The sequence below is a fragment of the Cygnus olor genome, chromosome 1, assembly GCF_009769625.2.
Source record: "Cygnus olor isolate bCygOlo1 chromosome 1, bCygOlo1.pri.v2, whole genome shotgun sequence".
Classification (NCBI taxonomy): domain Eukaryota; kingdom Metazoa; phylum Chordata; class Aves; order Anseriformes; family Anatidae; genus Cygnus; species Cygnus olor.
Genome location: NC_049169.1, coordinates 140,199,118 through 140,220,876, shown reverse-complemented (window position 1 = coordinate 140,220,876; position 21,759 = coordinate 140,199,118). Strand labels below are relative to the sequence as shown.

The window sequence follows — 21,759 nt, the reverse complement described above, 5'->3', positions numbered from 1 at the left end:
TGATTCATTTTAATTGAAGAACCAAGTTCCTGGATGACTGTTGCTTAAAGTGCAGAACCACCTGTAGAATAATGATAAGACTGGGATGACGTGGTGCATTTGCATATCATGTCCTCCTCTAGTAAATATACCTGGTCCCAGTCTGTGCAGGACAGGATTTAGGCGCTTCAAAGTGATACAGGCTTTGCTACTTGTTCAAAGTCCAAAAAAATTGTCTCTGCAGAACAGAGCTTTACAAACTTTGTGGATGTGTTGAGAAGTTGTTGGCAGTTGAAGGAAATACTTTGCCTCAGCTGCCATCACTGGCAACAGCATGGCTCTAGCTTACCCCCTGGCTGAGTTATGTAAGTAACCTTTCATGGGACAGATGCTGTTTTTGGATGAAATGGCCAATTACATGTTTTTGCTTTTAAAGATATGCTTGAAGAAGGCCGACTGAACTACTTCTCATCTCTGGAGAGTGTCTTCAAAATTAGGGCAAGATCCTGGGCTCTTTCTGGAGGCCCTGCGGTGCCGAGAAGCACTGGAGTTGTAAGGAAGCAGGGCAGGGGGCCCTGAATACACCTGGGAAAAACCTCGCTCTTCTGTGGGATTCATGAACAGGAGCTATAAGGCTGCTTTTTGTATGTTAAAAGTGTGCTATGGTTAGCTCATAAGTGAAACAGGTACTGGAAATCAAATCATACCAAAATGGATTACTTGGGTGCGTGTAAGGAACAGTTTTAATGAATCTGCTGTTACTTCAGAGCTAGTTTGGCTTAAGATGTCCTTCACATCCTCCTGAGGCAGTTCCTCCTTTTCCTCTTATGCCAGTGCTAACTTTGTGCTTAACACCATCTCTTTTGACTAAACCATGCTTTCCAGTACTACTGACCTGCTCAGGGTCACAGGCCTTCACCGCCTCGTTTGTGAGCTACAGAAATGAAGTATTTTTTTTTTTATCCTAAAGGCACTGCTCTTAAGAAGATCCAGCTAGTAAAAATACTGCTTTGTACCTGTCACACCGCTCACAAAAACTGCATCAAAGCTGTTGCCTGCTATGTGGAGAGTGTAGTCTTGGTGCTTTGATATTTAACGTGACCAGTGATCTGAGTGTGTAACGCTCCAGGAGAAGCTGCTGGGGCCCAGCAAACTTCTGATGCTTGTTGGCAGAGCGTGGAAATTGGTAAAGAAGGTAAAGAACTTTCCTGGATTAGGGCCGGCATGTTAGGATGAACTTCCTCAGCAAAGCTCATCGCTTGCTTCCCATGTGAAAGTCCTGCTCTGATCCTGCCTTTTTTTTTTTAGGAAAAAAAAGAGCACAGCAGCTTTTTGTTTAAAGTATGCGTGCTTTGTTCTTGGAGACAGACAGTAGTTGGCAGTGTCTTGTGTCACTTTCAGAAGGCACTTGGCTACTGGAAGTGATGAGGACGTGTATGGAATACATATTGTGAAAATCCGATGCAGCTTAACCCTTCAGCATTGACTAAGCTACGTCATTTCCAGAGCAGTCTGAAGCTAGCAGTGTGTGCCATCTTTTTCCCTATGTAAAAACATTCTTCTCTTACGAAGAATTGTTGAAAAAGCTCCAACAATGCTTGAATTGTTGAAAAGCTGCTGTTTTACAGCTCTTCCAGGACTGTCGTAACCATAAAGTCTCCTCACTGGGCGAGGATGGCTGACGCTGGTACGCTGCTTTAAATCCACATGGAAAGATCTCCGAGAAGACTTTGGCTTATGAGATGTTTAACCACTTACGGGATGTTTAACCAGCATCCTAGATGCTGAATGTTCCCTCATCCTTAAGTAATGATGGTAGGAGCTACTGTTGTCTTGTGTCAAGCACCTTTTCTCTCCTTTGGTGCAAGAATGAAAAATGGTCTGGGCTGCGTAATAAAAGCGGTGTCATCTTTCTTCTCTGGCTACTTTCATAATAGAATTATCCCATTGAGTCTCAGCCACAATAACCTTAAGTGCTGAAAAGTATCTAAACTTAACAAGGATAGGAAAAACAAACTTAGCCTAAAACAAAGGTATCAGCCAGTGATGGAAAACTTTGGAATAAGATCCAGGAATATTAATTCCCAGAGGGAGAGAAGTCCTACAGGGCCACGGAGGAAATAGGGCAGGGAGGAGAGGATTATTTTTCCTTGGCAATGGTTATGCATATGCTCTCCTCAGATGCAGAATAGAAATCTGGGAGATACACGTTAGCGCTTTGTGACCATAACCCTTTGTAGTTTATGCTTTGATCCTAAGAGAAGCTGTTAGCTGGGTAAATGCTGGTTATGGTCCACCGGCAGCACATTCTGATTCTCAGTTACCTGCCAATTTCCCAGTGAGGCGAATTAAGACCGATCAATGAAAAAAAGCTAAATGGACTACAAACTGGGAGGAGTGGAGGCAGGGGAAGGGAAAGAATGGGCTGCTAAAGTAGAATGCGCATGTGAAAATGTGTATTGGTTAGCTTGTTTGGGGGGCAAGAGAGGTTTGTGTGTTTTTTCTCCCTGTTTAATGGAAAGGAAGTATTGGTTTCCTTTGGAAATTCTGTTGCAAATCTTCCAGGAACTGAAATTAAAGGAAATAGGTGTTTCCTTTTTCTTAACACCAGCACATAGATGTTACTCTTTTTTTTTTTTTTTAATCTGAAATACATCCCGAGCTTGGTTTCTAGAGCTGACAACCTGGCTTATAGATTACTGATGTTAAAAACAGGAGTTGGATTGCGTTAAGGCCGGTCAGGAGCGCGTGTTTGCAACGGTTGCTGTGGTTCCTGTGCAGGTAGTGGTCCTGCTGTCCCAGACGAGTGGAACCGAAGCGGCGTCTGCCCCAGCTGTTCAGGTGGGCTGTGCTGGGGCACGCAGCATCTCCACGTCTGCCTTGCCTGCTGCAGCAGAACTCCTGGCACGGTGATTTGAATGAGCGGCGCCGGGAAGAATCACGCTCAGAATCACAGTCACAGGGGCTTTTTCAGCCCAGCTCTGTCCTCCTGCCTTGTTTGCAATCTGCTAGCTCTGCCGGCATGCCAGTCGGTGGGGTTCTGAAACGTGGTTGCCACCAGCGTTTCGTACGGCCAGCCTCAGCCAACAGCTTGAGGCACTGCTCTTGATTGCCATCCAGCCCTCGGAGCTGGGGAAAGTCGATGCTTTCGCTCTGCGTGGGTTCTTTTAATAGTTCCCCAGCCTGAGTCGCCTGTGCTTGCGTGACTCCTCCGAAGCACTGGCTGCTGCTCTCACGCAGAGACTATCATAGGAGTGATTTAGCCAGCCCCGGAAAGACCATTGCATCTGACACAGCTGCTCATAATAACAGCTCTGCTGTAAAATACATTTCCACGAATTTATCTACTAAAATGCATTTGCATTTATTTATTTTCTTGTTCACCGTGTCTTCCCAGAGCAGTTACTAACAGGTGCATCCTCACATTTTTAAGTGAGCGAGAAGGGCTTCACAGTGATCTGTCCTGGTTTTGGTGCTAGCTGATATTTTTGTTAGTGAATCTGGGTGATGAAAAGGAGCAAGCGCTTTCTAAATTTCAAACAGCAGCATGCCGGGAGGAGTAATGGAGATGGGCTGAGAGACTGGGGTTTAAAGGAACTCAGGCAAGGTGGAGACATCAAGGAGGGGAGTGATGGAGGGTTGGGACAAATCTGAGGTGCTGTTGAAGGTAGGAGAAAATGCCCCAGACAAAATGCAGGGTGCAGTAAGGCAGAAGATCAAACGTATGCGTACAGGATGGGGAAGAAACGTGGTGTTAGGGTTCTGGTTAGGAATGACAGTTTACTGTAAGTCATATGCTAAACGTGAGTCATCACATTGTTGCAGAGGTTGAAAGCAATTGAGCAGAAAAGGGGTGCTTAGGAAGTAAGGGAATAAAAACTGTACTATCCCAGCAAGACGCGGGAAGTGTTCTTTCTGCTCTGCTTGGCACTATTTCTGCTTCTGGAAGGTGCACTGCAAAGAGGACGTTTGTTGGGTAGGGTTCAAAGAAGCAACAAGTAATCAAAGATCAAAATAATGCGTACAGTAAGGAAAGAGTTTGTACTGGCATTGCTTAGCTTGAAGGGAAGGTGTGAGAAGAGAGGAAGATGATTTTCAAATATTTTAGAGTCCTCGCAAAAAGGAAGGACGTAATCTGTTATTCACGGCCGTCCTGGATAATAGAATATAATGGACTGAAAATGAAATGGAGAGCAAGGTTAGATCGTGGAGGAAGTTTTTGTAATGGCAAGTACAGTTAGGTACTGAAGTAGATGATTGGGAGGGATGAGGAACTTCCCTTGCAGGCATTTTCAAGAACAGGTTCCGCTGGTGATGACAAGTCAGGCACCGATAGCCTGTCTGAGACCACTGGAGGTTAGGGCTGGCACAAAAAATGAGTCTCGTTGGTTTTTAAAGCCAGTATGACAACCCCAAAAGAAAGCTCAGGTGGGGATGATGCACAGCTGGCAGGAATGGTCCAACTTTGAACCAGCTGTGCTGCTGAAACTAGATCTGAGGGGACAGGGTTTGGACTAGATGACCCCTGGGAGACCTTTATAACCTGAGTTATTATGAGGTCTGCTTGACCTTGGCCAGGTTTCTCTCTCCTTGTGCCAGGACTGACATGCCAGCATGTTTCATTACTAAATAATAGCAATGTTTGCATAAGATATGCAGGAGTTGCCCTTTATTATTGTAAACGTCCAATCCCTTAAAATACACAAAATGTTTGCTTGTATTTTAGCAGATTCACTTCACCTTTCACTGTTAATGTCCACTGACCTTTCTATGGCTAGGGACCTTTAAAATATGCTGTTAGAAAAACCACAAAGTTGCTTGTTTTTATTTTTAAGTGCAATTTTTTTCCTTACCCCCGCAGTTCAGAGTAGTATTTTATTCAATAACCCTATTCCTGCTGTGTAATCATAATTTTATTTGCTGCCCGGACAACAAAAAAGCTTTTTCCTTTATCAATGCGATCTCTAGGATTAGAATCCTGGAAGCTGTTTCTTTTTAGGATGAGACACTGATAAGTCTATAATTTAGTTCTGTTTATTTATAATGCACTGTGTTTTGTTTTCCTGAACATGGCAGAAAGGGAATGGAAAGTGGTTTCCTTGCTCACAGCGCAAGGCTTTACTCCAGCTAGTCTCTGCCTAAAAAGCAATTGCTCTAGTTTGTATTTCAGAGCTGTGCTTCCAGCTGCTTTTCTGGTTGTCTCCCTGGCTTTCATGCAGCTTTCTGGCTATTCCTGCAGATGCTTCCCACAGCCGTGCCGCCCATCCATCTAGTAATCAACAGCAGAAACCCTATTTGTGCTTGCAGCACTAGATCATTTCACTCTCTCGTTCTCAAAAATCATTTGTTCCCTGCGCTCGTCGTGCATACCTGTTGCTTTTGTGGTCAACAGCTGCATTGCGGTCTTCGCATCTCAACGTCACGGATACGCAGGTTTCCTCAGGTGCTTCAGGTATGGACGGAACTAGTTCTCTTTTCCATTGCAATTTACTAGTTAAATAATGGTGTCAATAAACAGCCCTCTTCTTTGGTTGCACAGTCCCTAGAGGAAAAACTGCGGAGGTGCTGTTGAATAGAGATTTGAATATTACAGGTATGATGGGATCGCGTTTCACTTGAGGTGGTGGTGTTGATTTGCAACAGTATGGGAGTGTGGTGGAGCTTTGATTCTAATTTTTTATTTTTTTTCCAAGAAGGACAAGTTAGAAAGAAGCTGTACTTGGAAACCAAGCTTGTTCAACACAGTGATGCACAGAGAAGCATCGACAGCCTCAATCCACTTGCAAGTGCAGAAACAATAACCAAACTTATACAGTACTTGAATTTTGTGCCCAAGCTACTAAGAATTTCTAGAAGTTTTAGCTCTTGGAATAGCATTGTTCATTGTGAGGTGGTACTGCTCTCTGGATCACTGTTACCTTTTGTTAGATGGATTTTTTCCTAATGTATGAGAATGTTAAACAGTTAGCTGTGGACCTATCATTACTAATCTTACTATAATTTAGGAAACAAGTTTTTCTTGCTGTAGTTTCTGGTTTGTAAGTATATGTTTTGTGGTTTCTGAGGGGGAGGAAAGGATTGATTTAAAGTAAGTGGCTCGGTTTACATGTACAGAGACTCCCAGATAGTCATTGACAATAATGTGGTAGAAACAAATCATGTTATGATTTTCAAAAGCTTTCAGGTTGTAAGAACAGAAAGGTTGGTTTGTCTTCCTGCACCGTGGTTTTGTTTTCCTGTGTGCTTTGTTTTCCGTGCCACGTTGGTCTGTAGCTGAGATCATCCATCCAAGACCATACAGCATCTTAAAAGTCGAGCCCTGAATGTTCAACAGTGCCTGGAACAGATTATATCAATGATGAGTCTTGGAGAAGGTTTGGGGTACCTGGCTGTTCCTGGACATGACTTCTTTTTCTGTATGGAAGCCCGGCTGACCGGATGACAGCATGACCAGAAATCCCGACTGCAGTGATCGGTCGAGCGTGCACAGTAGGTGACACCTTTAGGAAGTTTCATGCAAGTGCGGATCTGAGATAACTCCTCACTGAGCTCTTCCACAACAGTGCCTTGGGTATGACCCAGAGGGGTCAGCTGCTCAGCCACTGCCCAGCTGCTCGCCGTAAATCGTGCTCCGGAGAGTGTGTCGAGGTGCACGTGTTGTGGGTTTTGTTTGCCTGTAGGCGTGAGGGTTAAACATTCCTGCTTTGCAAAATGCATCTGGTGATCAGGGGGGCTCTAGGCAGAGACCTTTCTGCAACTCCCATGTGAAGACACGTGCTGGCGTAATAGCCGTTCTCTCTCCTGATGGAAATGGGACATACACATTCAGAGCTAGAGATGACCTTTATTAGGTCAGGGCTCATTTTCCCTTGTTTTCCTCCTGCACACTGCTTTACTGAGAAGGCAGTTGAGTTGTTTGCAATAAATGTGCATTTTTATAGCACACAGAGACATTTAAAAATAGACTAATGCTTTGCCCTGTATTTACAATGCATTGCATTAAAACTAACAGTATTTAACTTAGTCCGACAAAGTTTTTATCTTGGAATGAGCTAGAATTGAATCGAAGACTTTACTATCTTGTGTTTTTGGGATGAGTTGCTTCAGATTTTGAGGTATTTGTGCTTTGTGTAGCTTGCAGTGATCAAAGATTTGAATTGGGTAAGGCTGAGAGTTCACCCCCATGCAGGAAAAAAAAAAAAAAAAGGATGCTAGAACATTCATAATATGTCCCTATATTCGGTATCTTGTTACAAGTGGTACCAATGACTAAGTTGTTCTCCCCTGAAGTCAGACTGATAAACTGTTTACTTAGGTGATGAAAGTAGGAGGTTGCGGTTGACTTTTTTCAAGAGTTGAAATGTCTTTGCTGCTCCTTCTGTCACAGGACATGCCACAGTATCCTTTTCCCTCAGTCACACCATGGTTCAAATTCGGTGTTCTAGATGGTGCTGTATTCCTGCATGTGCTGAGGAAACGGGAATAGGACAGAGCAAGTCCTATGAGGAGCGGCTGAGGGAACTGAGGTTGTTTAGTCTGGAGAAGAGGAGGCTCAGGGGAGACCTCATTGCTCTCTACAGGTACCTGAAAGGCAGAGGAAGGGAGGATCCTGGGCTGTGGGAAGGAGCCTTGGGGAGCAGCTGGAGTTCATGTCCCCAGCAGTGAGAAGGTGTGGAAGCAGCTGTAGAAAAGCAAATCAGTGGAGCTTGCATGGTTGCAGTATCTACGTTGGTTTTTGGGTGTTGCCTCCCCACCCCGCAATCTTGGCTCTCGCTGGTCACGGGAAAATACCAGAGAGCAAGGTGACAAAGGGAGCGCTGCTTCATTTGAAACTCAAGCAGACGTTTGCGCACAAATTATCAATATTGTTTTCTGGTTGTTCACGCTGCTGCCGGTTAAATCCTGCTTCAAAGCTGGAGCAAACTGCTTCTGATTGTGCTCACGGGTGTGGTTTTGTGCTTGGTCCTTTTTTTGTCTTAGCGGAGAAGAGCCTCCTGGCTCTGGCGAGAATCTGTGCTTAAGCTGTTTGCTCTTATCTGTGCCTAATCTTGTGCACATCTTGCTGTTTGTAGGATACGTGTACCGTTGTTAAATGCACCATAAAGGAAAAGGACATTCATGGCAGCTTTGCTGTGTTCTTTGCTTAGAGGTTATAAATGCATTTTACAAACAGAAATTAAATGTAGGAAGCTGATGGTTGAGCTTTTTCTGATAAAGTGGGTGTTGCCACTTGTGGTGTGTAAGGGAAACCGTGGAGCTGGTGGCTGATGCCGTTGACTCTGCTCTTCACAGTCAGATAAAAAGTTGCACGGCAGATTGATTTATATTCTGCAGAAATGGCCTAAGAGTAATGTGACTCTTGCACCTCGGCTTTTGATAATTCCTGCGCTGGGCTAGACCTTCCACAGAGTGTTTGCTTCCTTGTTACAGGAGACATCAGCGTGAAAGTTGTCATTGTACCACGAAACCTTAACCCATTTGAAATACAAGAGGAACCACGTCTCCCTGTGGCACTGTAGCATCACAAACTAATGTTGAATAATACTGATGAAGAGTAGTGCAATGGAAAAAAATATATATGTGTAATTAACCCATTGATTTGAGAAAGTTAAACCAAAGCGTTAACTTCAGCACTGAACATTTTGTACTTTTTTTTGGGAAAAGCACAATCTTTCAGCTTCTTATTCAAGTGATACATTCCGATGGCTTTAATCAAGTCTAACTCGACACCAAGTAGCGCCTTCTCTAACCTTGTGAAAACATGTTTCTTGCTGCTTTTAGACCATCCCTTTTCTTTTACAGCTTAATTTGCCATGATTGAAATTCTGAGCTGTTGAAATACATTAGTTGCTGTAGCGTTTGCACACGACATAAAATCAAACGTGTCACCTCCACCCTACCCCTGCCGTCAGGATTTTTAACCTTGTACTTGTTTTTATTCAGGTGGAAGTTAAGTCTGGGGAACAATGACAGAAAATGATAGGTTGATTCCATGTTAGAATTGGGATCAAACTAATTTCAGGTGTCCAGCTAGGGTTGAATTTTTAATTGCTCTAATGTATAATTATAGCGTGATTGCCGTCTCTAAACCGGAGTACCTGACTCTGTGTTTTTCCAAGTACAGCCCTATCTGTGTCTATTGTAATCCTTCTGCTAGCTACTCTGTCATCAATATTTTCCAAATTATAGTTATTTAAAACTTACAGATACTTCCAGAACAAAAAGGACCAAACTCTCACCTTATTCTCGGTTCTTAACCAAGACTTTTTGATTTCATGGCTTGAATCAGGAGGTCCCTCAGCTCTGGGCGCCGTGGGAGGCACTGGCTGGCTTTGGTTCCAGCTGTGTATTTAACAGCGTGTGCTGTTAACAACATGGTTTAGTTGTGTAATGAGAGCTGGAGAAGGGAAGAGCAAGCTGATTTGGGATTAGTTCATTTTTAAGTTTTCTAATATGAGTTACATCATGAATTCAGGGAATAACATGAGTAACCTTTGACTAAAACTTTATTTAAGATATAGCTGCAACTCTAGCTGTTAAAGCAGAGAGTTGATGTGGGGGGCATCAGATATGCAAAAGATTAAAAAAAAAAAGAAGAAAAAAAGTAAAAGTGTAGGATGCAGATTCAGTTAATGACTAGCTGTTACCAAGATGTGAGTGACTGGTAGTCATTCAGGCTTTCTCTGATACTAATTGATTTGGAAATTAGTTAACTGTTTGTGCGCACTGGTTTGGATAATAAACTTGTTCAACAAAATGTTTTTCCTGTGGGCTTTTATGCAGACTTTTTCTTCTTTCAAATTCCTTTCCAGTTTTGACCTATCAGATCAACAGCAAGGAAAATCAAGGACCCCAATTTCATAAAATTCTGTTATGGTAGAGAACACCATTTTAGTAAATTGGGTTAGAATTTCAGTAGCTTATAAAAAGGTGGTTTGCAGAGAAATATATATATAATATTTATGTTTAAAACCAAATCAGTAACACCCCACAAATTTGAGACCACTTGACAGCATGCATATTTTGATCAGGTGTCTCAATGTGAGTATATGCACTTGTCTGTAGAAAGTAGCTGGACATCTTGGGTGATTGAGGTCTGAAGAGGAACATGAGATATCACAGATGACTTCTTCTAGTCCAGCTGACTGAAAGGGGTTGAATTGCCAAAAGGTAATTACATTTGTTTACTCTGCCAGCAAATCTCCCTAAGTACTTCAGGTGAAAGGGTTGTCCCTTGTTCTCTTGTGTCAGACGGGAAAGAACGGTGTTGTACCAGGGATTGCTTTTGGTATTATATTTAATGGAGAAATTGCAATACCACACAAATTGTTATAAAGCCACTCTCTGCTGGAACTACATAAGCAGTTATGGCTTCTTCTCTACATCTGGTTAGAAAGCAGAACAACCAGCTATTCTGTAGTTTTAAGAAGATGCTGTTTTTATATTGGTAGCAATAACGTATATGAACTCAAGGATGGAAACAAACCTAACAGGATGCAGTGCCTGTGTAGCATATTTCTGCAGAAATGTAGAGTGCAATGATTTGGTTTAATATATAAAAATAAAAAGCATGCAATGGGCGTGCTTTCAGCTCAGGTGCTTCAGTCCCTCAGCACTGCCAGGAGTGCAGTCTGGGGATCAACCCGTCCTGTATCTGAGTGTTTCAGTGCTCCGATCCTGACGCCTGCCCCAACGGGAGCTCCATGTTGCTTAAGGAGTAGTAGTTCTGCAGGACATTTTAGTCAGAGTTGTAGCGTGGCTTTTTAATTAGTAGTTAATTTGAAAAATAATCACGACGTAATGAGCTTTGTAACAGCTGTCCCTGCAAATTGCGTTTTTGAGGCAATGCTGTGACGTTGGTATTGACCACTTCCCGGTTTCGGTTGTACGCTTTGAGTCTCATGCAAGACAAGCAGGAACTGTTGAAGTGGAGGTTTTTGATGAAGGCTGTTTAAAGGGAATCTGTTTTTTTTTTCTGACACTGTGAAGAGTTAATATCCAAATTACATAAAATCAATGGATTGCATGCTCATCTGAGCTCCTATTAATTTCTTAAACTGAACTTTTTGAGCTATATATATATATCTAAAGCAGAAGTTAGAATATTTTTCCTTGGTCTGCTTTGCCTTCTGGGAATAGACTCTCTGAAGCTCATATTTATTCCTTACTGTTTCTGTTCGGGGTTAGAGAGGTGTTAAATGCTGATTGCTTATTGTGGAACTGATTTAGCAAATGATTTCAGTGACCTTTTTATATTACTTTCCCTTTAAAGAATAAATGCCAGCAGAGTTGATAGTGCTTCTTAGCACTGGGGGGTTTATTTATTTATTTATTAAAAAAAAAAGCTGGAACCTGAAAACCTTTGAGGATTAATTTGTCTATAGAGTCCTGGGCACTGTTGTTTACTAGGCAAAGGAGAGTGAATGCTATTAGGTGAACAGTCAGGGCAGGAGAAAGCAATTGCAAATGTGAGATTTCTTTATTATTGTTTTTTTTCCATCACTGTAGCTTGCTTTTCTTTCTTTTTAAAGGAAGACTAGATCAAGTGCTGCCAATTACTCTTCTCAAGCAAGTCATGTGTTTAATTATCCTCAATGTCTGAAGCCAATGCACAGACAGAACACCATATGCTTTTGTTGACTTGACCTCCTTAGTTGCGGTTGCCTGAGTTTTCTGATACATTATTCTTTCTATTCCTTGCGTCTGAAGTAATGTTCAGAGCCTCTGTCAGCCCTTATCAGTTGACATTTGAGAGTGGTGTCGTAGCAGGTTTTATACCTGTATGGCAAATCTTCTAAATTGACCTTTCTGGTTTGATGATTTGTATATAGAGGCAAAAGTGAGCCTTTGCAGCTGGAGACATTTAAAGCTGTTCCTGGCTGCTACATTCAGCTTTTAAAATACCCCTTCAGTAAAACATTCATTAGTTCTCACAATTCTAGTTTGGCTTTTTTTTTTTTTCCGGTTTTCTGATTGCTCAGGATAGTTTTTTCTCCAGGAAAATGTTTTATTCTGGAGTTTTTTAAAAAAACAACCTGCCTGAAGTACTACTTTGTGCCTCCTTTCTGATGTGCAAGTTGCAGCATTTTTAGTATCTTTAAAATACAAAAATATCTTAATATTAAAGACACCAAAAACGAGGTTCTGAAGATTTCAGCTGTCTTGCTTTCCCATTTTTTCTGCTTCATGTAAGTGGGATTTCTGGGAAAGTATGGGTGTTTTTACTTCTTCAGAAGAATGTTTAGAAGTAAATTGATTCTGAAGTTTGCATTTCAGAGTGGAAAAGCTTTACCAGGTTGTATTACAAATGTTTATATTCAGATTGCTTTAAAATTTTTAGTAAAAACATCTTCAGCTCCTGCTGCAAAGGAATGTTTAAACAAAAGTATCTGGATGTTGATTGGATCGGGCCCTGGTATTTTCAAAGCAAGCACTTGAGACTTGTGCTAGTGCTTTTAGGATCAGAACAGAAAACATCATTTGTTTACACAGAGCCTTGAAGTGCGATATGTGAAAAAGCTACAATGGAAAAAATAATAATTCTGGTGGTTTTTTGTTTGGTTTTTAAGTTAGGAAAAGCTGCAGAACCTTCCATTAAAAATTAAGGTGCTCTCCACAGGGCAAGCTACTTGAAAAAGCATTTTTTTAAATACTTCTTTGTGGAAAACAAGGGCAATAAACAGTAATTCTACCTGATTGCTTGGGTAGATTGAAATGCAAGATTGCTGAAATGATCTGCCAGTTTGAGTAACAAGATTACAGATAAGAGAATGATTTGATCACTTGTTTTCTGAGATTTTGGCTTTTGTTCCATGAAGCATGAATTACTATTTTTTGTGATTAGTAGGATTAGCCTACTTTACCGTCTTTAATTCCACAGAATAATATATTTTTAAAACAATTACATACTCTGTAGTCATGTCAGAATAATAACTTTATCCTGGTTTATGTATGACTTAAACAAAAAGGGCCCAGGATGAAGCGTTCAAATAGGGCTGATGAAATTTGACCTTGAGCAGTTTTCTTAACAGCTTTTATTTATAGCATGTCTGTTGTTAGCATTTACAGTATACTGCTTTATTCTATGATTTGCATGGTTGATTACTTTTCTGCTTCAGATTTTATAACTCATCATAACTTGCTTATAAAAGGTTTTCATTTCGCTTTAGGAACAAGGAAGCTAATTAGCTTATGGGGAGTAGTCATCCGTGATAATGTATTGTAACATTTCAAGGACACCATTTATCAACGTTTAGGCAGTTTCAAGACAGAAAATCAGAATCTGATTTGTAAACACACTTGATTTAATTTTTTGGGCCAATTTTTTTCGAGACCTTCTTTGATCATCACTTAGTTTGACATTTTGGTTACAAATATGATTTGTACCTACATACAGTTTTTCAACACCCGATCATTACCTCAGCTTGTTACAACATCTCACCTCTTTTTTTTTTTTTTATAAGCCTAAATGTCATGGGTGGTTTCTGGAACCTCTTTAATGTCTCTTTTGTATGGACAGAGCTTTTTGGCCATGTCTCTCTGGTTGCTCTGATGTTTCCTCTCCTCAGCTGCAATGCTTTAGCCTGCTTCATGGGTATCATCTGAGCACTGGAGTCACTGCTAAAGGGCAACCAAAGTGATGTATTGTATTTTCTCAGTCAACGCCACTCTGTATTTCTCGTCTGTGTATCTTGGGTGCTGGGTGGTTGTACAGTGACAGTGAGAGCAGGATTTTGTATCACAGTATTGAGTATTTGTATTTACATTTAAGTTTTGCAAAACCCACGCGAAATAGGAAGTCTTTGTCAAAAAAAGGTGTCAGCGTTAAGATGTTGAAAATCATCATCAAAATAAATGCCAGCGTAGTAAGAAGAGTTTTGTTTGACTTGCTGGAGGAATTCAGGCTTTCTTTTTTTGACTGACATCGAAAATAATTTAGTCTGCCATGCATTAGCATAGCAGGATTTCAGTTTAAAGAATATCTGTGTGTGAGGGACAAAGAGGAAGTAGAGATGTGATAGCTTGTAAGCTGCTTGGATATTATAGATCAAGCGTGGTCTAAAAAAAATAAATTGCACACATCCCTGTGGGAGTGAAGTGCAGGTCAGTGCGGGTATTGTCATCACGTAGCGGATACTGATTTCCTTGATACCATGATCTGATGGATCACGTAAAGCATCTCAGCGAGTTTCAGGGGATGTGCAGAACTTATTTTTACACCTTATGTAACAGAAACAAAGAGATTTTCTTGTAATAGATGTGCCAGATGGAATTGCCTGGCATGTTGACAAGTCCCGAACTCACCGAGGAGCAACATGCCGTTTGTGCTCCTGCTGACCCTACAGAAACCTCAGGGTGGGAGCTCTCTGTCCATTAAGCTTTCTAGTTTGTATCAACCTGTAAATTGATCAACGTTCTTCCTGCAAGTGTAAGAGGAATTAATTCATGAAGCTTGTTGCTGACTTGGCATAACAGTAACTGCTGCTTTGTTTTATTTTTGTAATGGCAGTGAGTTGTAGCGTAACTTGGTAGTGAAGTGCCTGAATTACTGTTTACTACAGTGTGTTACCACAGATTCACTTATTTACTGGCATTTCCATAACTTTTCAACAGAGCGCATACAGAAAAATATGACGTTTGCTGTGGAACCCTTTGACTTGTAGCACTTCAGCTGAAAGGTTTGGTTTTGTTTTGTCAGGAGGTGCAGGCTGTTTTGCTTTTGGGTGAGGCGCTGAGAAGGAACCCAAGGGCTGGAAGAGGAAAACTGGAAGGGTTATCACTAGGGTGGGCCATGAACTTGAGCGTTGCTGGATTTGGTAGTGTTGCCAGCGAGACGCCGTTCGTTTGAATAACATTTTGAATATCCCCCTGTTGGATAGAGGAAAGATTCTGCCCCATCAGGTGTCTGTTCTTGCTCCTACCCGTTTTACTAATTGAATATTTGTGTGCAGTGCTTTGTTGCCAGCCAAAGCCTTTTGTCGGTGTGTCAGAAGGCAGTCATTCTTCCTGTTCCCATTTAGTGAACAAAGGGGCCGAGAGGTTTCAAGAGTTCAGTTTGGTAAGAGCAGGAAATATAAATCAGGCCTACAATGTGGCTAAACGAAGCCTTCTGTACTTGCTGTCTTTTATGCATGCCAGGTCCATGGCTGGTTATCTTTTTCTCTGTGAGGCAGATCCATTACCGGGGTGTTTAGCTGATTTGCAGACTGAGGGAAGACTCGACTGCCTGCTGTTGATATGGAAAGGTCGTGCAGCTTTTTGTGATTTTTGTTGTCTGATGCATCTGCCTTTCGAGACAAGCAGCTGTACCACCATAGAGCTCTTGAGCAAATTACAGCTTGCTTTTTTTTTTTTTTTTTTTTAAAAATACAGTCACCTTAGTTCAATACGTCCTATTTCCAGTTGTGGAAATGGCCTGTGATTTAACATATTTGTGAACCTGCTTGATTGATTAGACAAATAACAGCTTGCAAAGCTTTCCTGCTGCTTTTTATGTTGTAGATAGTGCTCCCTTTAGCACACAGTAAACGGCTTTCCTTGAGGAAGTATTGCAATACTGACTGAGAATTGCTGAAATACTCCTGGGGATTGTAAGGGTCTTCATGCAATTCTGCTTTCCCCAGTCTCCCCTTTCCTGGTCCCATTGCCACCCCAAAAAGAAGAGGTGGCATACTGACATGCAGTCATAGATCTTTTGTTCTTGTGGAGCAGCAGGGTTTTCACTGGAGCCACTGGCTATCAGAGCATGCCTGTTGCAGGCTAGATGGAATAAAGCTTTGCAGAGATTGTCAGGAAAGCAAACTCCCATTTTTAGATGGTTTCTGGCTCCTTGTCCAGTATTTTACTCATTCTTTTTGAAAGAGATGCTGTCAGAGGCACCAAACAACTTGGATTTTCATAGTGCTTGTATCTCCTTTCTCCAGTGCAACATTAACAAAGGTGGTGTATGCGCATCATCTAAATATGTACTGTTCTTTGTACCTCCTCTGCTACTGCCAAAGACATGTGAACAAAATCTGAATTCGCATTTCAGCAGATGTGCAGCTTTGGTCTTGTACTTGCATGCTCTCAAAAATACTAAATTGCAACCACAACCTGACTGTTGGATTAAGTAGTTCTACAGACTTCTGAATAGTGAATTGTGTATGTTCCAGCGATTGTTGCTTTAATAATACCAGGGTTTTGACCAGGAATCCTATTCAACTGTACTTTCAGTGTTTTAAGATTTATGCCAACGTATATATGGGTTTTAATATATGGGTTTCAAGTGTGCATTGTGATCAAAGGTTAGGTGCATAGGTTCTTTCTTCAATATTGACCATCTCTGTTTCCTTTTTCAGTGGTTTACGGCAAACAAAAAGGCAGTCACGGCAGAATTTTGCTGATGCTATAGGTGTCCGTACTCCACTCTGACAGTTTAAAAGTGTACCCAAAGTAATTCCCTCACTAACATTTTTAGAAAAATGTGTTTTTCGTTTGCCTTTTTTTTAATGTGAAAACTAACACACAAAAAAATAAGAGCTGTTGATGGTTTTAAGAGCACTGAAGTTAAATATCCATAGAATTGCTTAACTTGTGTTCCCAGGATATTTTCACTATCTCAGTAGGCTCAGTATGTTTTCTATTTGAAGTTACAATACACCGAGCATTCTGCCAGTAATACAATTCATACTTCTTTAGCTATTTTAGTGCTGAGATAATCAGCAAAATGCTTTTGTAAATTCCAAGTATAGGATATTTTCTTGTTCCTTTACTTTGATACTATTTTTTTTAATCCAAAGGGAGAGCTCACTTTGCTCTTAAAAATACTATGTTGAAGCACACAAACAGATTGTAAGTGTAGTACGGGAAACAAAATGAAAAAACTAGATGTATGATAAGATATTCAGAAATTCCATGTTGAGTTTAGAAAATTGGCATCTGGTTTAAAACTTGGCTTATGAGCTGTCTAAATTTGGTGCAAAAATCAAATGATGTAATCAAGAATGTGGCAAATAGGAGAATCGATTGAGTTTGTTACGTGGGGTAATGTTGTCTTGTGGGGATGACTACTTTTTACAGTAGTTTAATAGGAGAACCATAAATAACCCAGAGAAGGAAGAGTAGGCCGAGAACTGCAATTCCATCTCTGGCCAGAAACTTGCAAACCTTCACAGTTCATAGAATCAGTTTGATTTGCATTTTTAATTTTCAAAATATTTCATCAACGTTTGAGTGAGCTTGTCTGAATTCTAGGTTAGCATATTTAGAAGAACATCTTGCAACAAGGGAAAAAAAAAGTTGAGAAAACAAACTACAGAATGAGTTGAAATAGTGTTAATTTTCCAAGAAACGCACAGCATCAAGCCAGCTAAAATATTTAAGTTTTAGCTTCTGGGGTTTTGCTGAAAGTACTAGAGTTTAAAAGAAAATGATGAAGAATTAATGCTTTCAGTTCTCAAGTAATTTCTTAACAAGAGTATTCTTATTTGAAGTATAAGGGCCAGTTATTTTTATTTGGTCTTTTTGGCTTCCAGAACAAAGTATGGAAAAGCATCACCTTCTCATTTCAATGTAAAATAGTATAGCATTCTAAAAATCATGACTATATGCTCAAGCTATTGGAGACTAAACATTTTACATTTGCTACCACTGCTGTTAAAGAGGGATGTTTTATTTGTCAGAGATCAGATGTGTTTTGGGGTTCTTCCATCAGCTATGTAAGGCCAATAACTGACTGTCTGAATTCCTTCCTCTGTTTTGTTAAATGATTCTAGGTTTCAGCATTAGAAGAAAAAAGTCATTTATAATATTGTAGAAACACAAATATATTCTTTCAAAACAGTAATCGCTGGTCTCTGTGACTGTTTCCTTTGTGGTTTTAGGTTCAGAATTTTTCTTTTCACCATAACAGCAATGGAAAAAGTGGTTTGATTCTTTTTGACAGAAAATCAATTCATTTTTTTTTAAGTTTTAGAGAAACCTTTGAACAATAAAATATTAAATGGTCAAATGTCTCTTGAAAATATTGGCTACACTATTGACTTTGTGTGTGTGTGTGTATATATATATATATATATATATATATATATATACACACAATACTTATAAGTCAGCTTGCCATACATAAATATTTCAGAAAGACTGCCCTGAATTTCTGGAGAAACTTGTACAGTCATTTGCAAATTTTCATTCCCTCCTCCTTGTGAGGAAAGAGGTGAGGTTTAAAATACAGGAGAGGCTCTACATAATACAGTAACGTGTGTCTTCACCTCAAACCCATAATTTTTTGATGAAAAGATTTTACTTATGTTCGTGTAAATAGAAGTGAAGGAAAAAAGCTGTCAAATGAATTCATATTTTGGAGAGGGGAAAGAAAAAAAATACCAAACTTGAGCTAAGTCAAAGTTTAAATAAAAATAAGACCTTAAAGTTAGTTTTGTAGGCTTATGCCTAAGTATTTAGGAGTGACATTTGATTTATTTATTTTCTTTCAGAGTCTTTTGAGTATTTAGAAACTCCTCCTGCCTTAAGGGACATTTACTTTTCCAGAGTTGGGAGGGGTGGGACCACCGAAGGTGGTACTGTAAGAGCCCGAGAAGTATTTTCTCCTTCACAAGTGCCTTTCAGTATGAAATCACATTTGATGTTGCTGCAGTCATGTGGTTGTGTTTTTTTGTTGTTTAACTAGGTATCTGAGCAGTTGATCTAGGTTTTGAAGTACTGCAAGTACACCTTTTAAAGAAACTAAGTGCTGTTAGAAACTTAAATTTAATTCATTTTATTTCAAATCACAGCCAGTCATATTGTAAAACAAGTACTAAAAGACCGACTTACACATTAATCTCCAAGTACACAAAAAGAATAACGCATCTTTACTAGTATTAGAGATGTGAATGTTTAGTATTACCGCAGTTCTTGCAAAGAATGAATTTTACTTCATTTTGCGTAAATAAGTAGAAAAATTCTTATAGGTTAGTGGACTTAAAATATGATTACGTACATCTTGTTAGCATTTTCTGATTTTACTTGGCTCAATAATATTGTAACCTAACAAAAGCAGTAATACGTTTTTAAAGGATGTATTTCAAGAGTTTACATGTCTTTTAGAGCAGCCTCCTTAACCCAGATGTGTCTGGTTGAAGAAATTGTGCGAAGTTGAGTACTTTGAACCAATTAATTGGTATTTCTTAAAGAAATTCACTTTTGAGGTCTGAAGTAATATAAATGTAATACCAGTACAGCACACTGGGAGACCCAGAACTATTTGCTAATACTTATATTAGGAACAATTTCGTGGTGCCACAGCTAGAAGCCTGAGTTCTCAATGGTCTTTGCTCAAGAACTGCTATGATAAGTTATGAAAATAAAATTTTACTTCCATTTATATTATTTTAAATTTATTTAAAGAGAAATTAATTTTTTATTTTTGACATTAATTATAATTCGAAGATGTGATAACGACTGCCTCCTTTGAAAGTATCCTGCTTTCGGTAAGTGATTTTTATTGGTAGCTCTTAAAATTGTGATTTTCATTCCTCCACATGATAAAAGCCAAATGAAAAGGCCTTTTTAAGTTCCTCATGGTTTTAGGACTAAGGTTTTTAATTGCTGTGGAACAGCAAGGGTCCTGTAATTCTAATTCTTACTACCCACCTGAATTAGGAAAGTAGAAAAATCTTAATTTCTGCATACAGGCTGAGTTTAGTAGTAAGACATTACTGATTGTGCAGTATGGATTTTGCTAGGTGGAGGTGGCAGGAAACTATTGCAGTTCTCCACCGATTGACATATTCCTAAATGAGTTGTTCCCCCTGGACTCTGCTGCTCCTTGGAGCACCAGAATCATCAGAGCGCTGAGCGTGATGTGTTACCTTGGTGTAAGTGCCTGGAGAGCACCGGTCTCTGCCAAAACTTCCTCTTTCAGGCAAAGGAAGGAAGACATGAACTCATCTCGAGGTGCTCTTCTGAACCACAGGGTCCTATTTGTTTTCCCTGGAGAAACACAGGCTCTGCCACAGCGGAGTTTAGCCTTTTGGAAGTAGGAAGGTCGTTACTGGTAAAGTTTGTCTGCTATCTTGTACCATAAAGAAAGGCAAGAAGAGAGACCTGATGTGCCAGGCTGCTTTGGAGGCTATCCACTGCTATGGCAGCCCTTAGACATGCTTTGGTGGCTTACCTGTTTTTTCCTGTTTAGACAGAAATTGTCAGGGATCTGTATAACCTGCCATCACCTGTTCTGGGGAGGGATATCAGTGTATTGGGCTTATGTGGCAACGTTTTGGTAGTGTGGGTGCTGCAGGGGTGGCCTCTGTGAGCAGAGCCCAGCAGCTGCCCCATGTCAGATCAGAGCCAGCTCCAGCCGGCTCCAAAAGGGACCTGCTGCTGACCAGAGCCGAGCCAGGGATTGATGCTGGGTGGGCCTCTGGGAGAGCAGAGCTAGGGAAAGGGGAAAAACCTGCTGGGCTACAGCAGCTGGGAGAGAGGAGTGAGAAAATGTGAGAGAAGCAGCCCTGCAGCCCCCAAGGTCAGTGCAGCAGGAGGGCAGGAGGTGCTCCAGGCACCCAGCAGCAGTTCCCCTGCGGCCTGTGGAGAGGCCCCTGGTGGAGCAGGCTGTCCCCCTGCAGCCCATGGGTCCCACATGGAGCAGATCTCCACGCTGCAGCCCCCCCGTGGAGGAGCCCCCGGTGGAGCAGGTGGATGTGGCCTGGAGGAGGCTGCGGCCCATGGAGAGCCCCCGCAGGAGCAGGCCCCGGGCCGGAGCTGCAGCCCGTGGAGAGGAGCCCACGCAGGAGCAGGGGGCCTGGGGGGACCTGCCGCCCGTGGGGGACCCGTGCTGGAGCAGTTTGCTCCTGGGGGATGGACCCCGTGGTACGGAGCCATGTGGGAGCAGTTCTTGAAGAGCTGCTGCCTGTGGGCAGCCCCCGCAGGCTCAGTTTGGGAAGGACGGCATCCCGTGGGAGGGACCCCACGTGGAGCAGGGGCAGAGATGCTTTGTACCCTTACTGTAACTTGTAGACATGTCTCCAAGCAATCTTTGATTTCTTTTGGTTATCATTGGCAAGTAAGAATGCCCTTCTTTCCAGAAATTCCAGAAAACTTTCCTGGCCATCTCAGTCCTGCTGACTAAAGCAACAGGTCCAGTTTCAAGCAGCAGTCTGGATTCACTTGTCAGTGTGTAGTGTGCTTAGCATTGCATTGTGCGACAGCATAGCTGTGTTCTGAGTTTGTTGGCACAAAAGCAATAACCATGTGGTTTTAATGAAAAAAGGAAAACAAGGTTGGCAAGGGAAGTATTTTCGAGAGGTAGTGAACTATATTTTTATTTTTCTTTCCTCTACACACAGAGAATTTTAGCTAATTATGTTTTCAAAATACAATCAGAACAGTACATACTAACTACAAAAGAAGAAATATGTGAATTGAAAGAAGTTGAAGGAAATGCAGCATTATTAGCAAGGGAAAACTGTAATTCCTTCATTATTCCATGTATTGCTGTAATGCAGCAACAGGAAGAGACTCAAATTGCTTGCAAAACTTCTGCTTCTTTACCCCTGCAATAGGTGACAAACCAAAACAATATCTCTATGGATGGCAACTGTGTGGTTGCAATATTGATGACAAGATACAGAGTCACTTAAGATACACCATTCAATATTTGCAGATTGGCTAAAGGGAAGTGATGGTAAGCAGGAGATTTGGGGAATGATCAGTGGGATGAAGGAAAGATGCACAGGACAGAGATGCTTATTTTGGGTAATAAGAGCATAGGCAAGATGTGAACAAATGAGCTGTGGTGTT

The 21,759-nt window shown here is 41.0% G+C and overlaps 1 protein-coding gene across 3 annotated transcripts in view; it reads left to right on the top strand.

Annotated features, from left to right (window-relative positions):
• Positions 1 to 21,759, top strand: part of MGAT4A (alpha-1,3-mannosyl-glycoprotein 4-beta-N-acetylglucosaminyltransferase A) — a 76,555-nt gene that overhangs the window by 5,646 nt on the left and 49,150 nt on the right. The gene's annotated exons all lie outside the window — the stretch shown is intronic.